The sequence below is a fragment of the Pyxicephalus adspersus genome, chromosome 4, assembly GCF_032062135.1.
Source record: "Pyxicephalus adspersus chromosome 4, UCB_Pads_2.0, whole genome shotgun sequence".
In the NCBI taxonomy this organism is placed as follows: Eukaryota; Metazoa; Chordata; class Amphibia; order Anura; family Pyxicephalidae; genus Pyxicephalus; species Pyxicephalus adspersus.
In genome coordinates, this window is record NC_092861.1 from 8,376,389 (window position 1) to 8,380,310 (window position 3,922).

The 3,922-nt window shown below is 38.3% G+C and overlaps 1 non-coding gene across 1 annotated transcript; it reads left to right on the forward strand.

The window, feature by feature from the left end:
• Nucleotides 1–2,767: 2,767 nt before the first annotated feature.
• On the forward strand, nt 2,768–2,953 carry LOC140330262 (U2 spliceosomal RNA). Its single transcript, XR_011920725.1, has one exon. It is a non-coding gene; the product is annotated as a U2 spliceosomal RNA (small nuclear RNA).
• The last annotated feature ends 969 nt before the right edge of the window (nt 2,954–3,922 follow it).

A 3,922-nucleotide genomic window follows, 5' to 3' on the forward strand; every position in this document is an offset into this window, starting at 1 on the left:
TGGAATAAAAGAAGATTTTGTTAAAAATTACAAAGAATGGAAGGATAAGCAAAGAAATTATCTGGACCAAAACAAGTGGTGGGACTGGGTCAAGATGAAGATAAAAGACTTTTTCTCGGAAAGAGGGAAGAAGGAAGGAGTAAGGAAGAAGAAGTGGTTCAAGACACTTAATACGAGAAAACAAGCTTTATTAAATCTAAAGCAATGTGGGGTGGAAGACCTCTTAACCGAAACAGAAAATAAAATATGTAAAGAAATACGAGAGAAAGGAAAAGAAATTATGAATAAAGCAAAGTTGGAGAAGCTGGAACAAGGAGAGAAATGCTCTAGATTTTTCTTCAAAAAATGTATTTCAGCCAAACAAGTAATTAAAAGTCTAAATGGGCAAAAAGAAATAAAGGAAATGTTGAAAGCAGCTAAAGAATATTATGTGGATTTGTTCAAAAAGAAAAGAATTGAAAAGGATATAATGAAAGAAAACCTGAAGTATATCGATATGAAATTTGGGAAAGAGGACCAAATCAAATTAAATACTGGAATAAGCAAAGAAGAAGTGTTGAAAACAATAAAAGAGTGCAAGAAAAATAAGTCGCCAGGAAGTGATGGGATTCCGGTAGAGTTCTATCTAGAATTCTGGGATCAGATTGGTGAGGATTTAACAAAAGTAATTAAAAATGCTTTTGAAGTTTATGAGACACCAGCGTCATGGAAAAGAGGGATCATAACGCTAATGCCCAAAAAAGGAAACCTGGATGACTTAAAGAATTGGAGACCGATTACTTTGTTAAATACTGACTACAAATTATATGCGAAAATCCTGGTAAATAGATTCAAAACGGTGGTAACGAAGGTGATTCATAGAAACCAGATATGCGGGATACCAGGTAAAAGTATTCACGAGCATTTAAACTTGTTAAAAGATATAATCAACTGGATGTCAGAAAGAGGACAGAACTTGGCTCTGGTGAGCTTAGATTTCCAAAAAGCCTTTGACAAAGTGTCGCATGAGTATTTGTGGAATATCCTTGAAACGATGGGCTTCCCCCCAGAAATGACAAATAGGATAAAAGGCTTATACGCAAGTACAACAAGTAAAATCTTGGTCAACGGATTTCTGACAGAAGTGCCAATGATGGCAGGTGTAAAGCAGGGGTGTCCTCTTTCGCCTGTCCTGTTCATCTGTGCTCTGGAACCTCAAGGGAGTGGAGTTGCCTGGAGGTAACGGTATGGAAGTCAAGATTTTGTCATACATGGATAACGTAACAATCTTATGCACAACAGAAAGAGCCATTAATGGAGTGGTGTGGCAAACGGAGTTGTTTTGTGGAGGCTCCGGTTTCAAGCTAAATCTAGAAAAGTGCAGTTGTCTAATAGTGGGAGAATGGAAGCATGCAGAGATTAAAATCAAGACTCAAAGGGACCCACTGAAAATCTTGGGGATAAAATATGAAGAGACAAATGATGGGAGAAAGAGCTGAGAAGATCTTTTGGAAAGAGTCAAAAAAAATTTGACTTCTGGAGCTTAAGAAATTTAACGTTGACTGGGAAAGTCTTAATAATAAAAAGTATAATTCTGCCCATTTTACTGTTTCTAAGTTTGGTATACCCGCCAAATGAAAGAATCCTGAAAAAACTGACGAGGAAGATGTATACATTTCTTTGGAGCTCCAAAGCAGAAAAATTAAAGAGATTATATATGGAAAGACCGTTATTAAAAGGAGGGAAAGGAATCCTGAATCTAAGAGATTTCTTGTGGTCTCATTTTTTTGCACTATGTGTAAAAAATACTCTAAAAGAAGGAAATGAGTGGTCCCTTATGTTACAATACGAGATTGGCTATCTACTACAAAAAGGAGGATGGTATAAAATACGGAGAAATACACCCTGGTGTCTAGAAACTCCTGGCAGTTATAAAATCATTGAGAAAGTAATAAGAGATTTCAATTTGGAGGATAAAGAAATAACAACACTAGTAAATGCAAAAAAGATCCGGGAGGAAAATGAAGGAGGAAAACAACTATGTCAAATAAGTGGGTTTTCTGAAGATGCCACCAAAAAGATATGGGAGAAAGTAAACGCAGGATATTTATCCAATGTATTGAAAGATCTAGCGTGGCAAATCGCCCACAGATGCCTTCCAACAAGGTCCTTTCAATTCAAAAGGAAAATGGGAAAAACCCAATTTGCTCAAAACAAAGATGCGGAGCAGAGGAAGATATATTACATGTATTTTGGAACTGCAATCATGTAAAGAATATTTGGATTACATGTGGTCCTATAATTCAAGCTTTAACAGGATGCGGAAAACTAACTCAAGATATGATATTATATGGAATAGGAGGTCCTAAAGATAAAGAAAAGAACGAAACATGGTGGATCATGATCAACTGCATGAAATTAGCGATATGGAAAGCAAGAAATATCAACGTTTTCAAAAAAGAGGAAATGGAAGTGTCAGATATTTGCAAACTGGCGATCGCAAAGATGACACCGTTCTACTTGAAAGAAAAGAAGAAGAAAGGGAAAGAAGAAGCAGGAAGAGTATGGGACTTTAAAAGGTGGAATAGAACCCTATGAAGAGTATAAGAAAAAATTATACTTACCCAAGAAAACGATGTCCTGTGGTGATGAAAATCCAAGGAAGAACCTAAAAGAAAAGAAAATTGTAAATAATTAGTTTTAAATAATTAAAATAAAAAAAAATATTAGTTTTTTATGATGGTGATTAACGTGTACAACCCTTTGGCTGAGCTGAGGGTAACTGTTGGTATCTTAATAAAAATTAAAAAAAAAAAAAAAATCTGTTCTTATCAGTTTAATATCTGATACGTCCCCGATCTGGGGACCATATATTAAATGGATTTTTAGAACTGGGAGATGGAAGTAGAGCTTGCTTGGTCCACTCCACACATCACCCTAGTATTGCAGTGCTTCCATGATTGGTGCAACTCTCTTATATGGTACTCCAAAGACAGAACAAGATAAAATCCTCAGGAACAAATAGCAAGAAATGGCAAGATGTCACTCGCACATCTGACTTGCAAACCTTTGGCCTTGGGGATTTCAGATCCTCCTCAGAGGAATGCTTCAAGCAAGCCCTCCCTCCCCTGCTTGCTTGAAGGATATCAACCCCAGGTTTAAGCCCAACAATGCTTCTCCTTGGAGCGGCGGCGGTGGGTGCCCAAGCCGGGCCAGAGCGGACTGGCGTTTGGAGGCGGGGACATGCAAAACAGACAGATGCTGATGTGGGCACCTGCCAGCCAGCTGTGCCTTGGCATCTGGGAAACACAGCTGGCCTCTCCTCTCACTACGACCGGCCCATACTGGGCCCACGGGGGCAGGCCCACTTGGGCCCACTAATGGGTTATTGCTTCTCTGCCTTTTGGCTAGGATCGTGTCGTGGAGGAGGTGGATCTGTGTTTTTTCTCACTCAACATCTGGATTCCTGAGGGGTGGAGAAAAGAGAAGCGATGGCCGTGGAAGGAGTCTTCTTCTAAAAGCGGTTCAGTTTGGAGTTTTTGGTTGGAGTTGGAGGAAGAGCTGCGAGATGGTCCTGCAAGGTCCAAAAATTACCGGCCCTTTCTCGTCTGAGCCGAGGGTGAAGAACATGGTGGTGGTGACAGTAAGTGATGAGGTGATGGAAAAGTTTTGTTTGAAGTTCTTTTTGCACAAGGTGTGATTTAAAATTCTGAAAACAAAGAGAAATGAAATTTTTTGTTTAAAAGATCACAAGAAAGGCAAATTTTTTCTGACTTTTCTAGAAGCTAGATTCTATAAAAATTTTGTAAGTAATCTAAGGATGAATTTATATAATGAAGAACTATTTGGGCTAACCTTTCCGGCTGCTATGTGAAGAGGAAGATGTAATGTTTATAGTGCACATGTATAACCCTTTTTTTAAGAAGAAACTGTGTCTATGTAA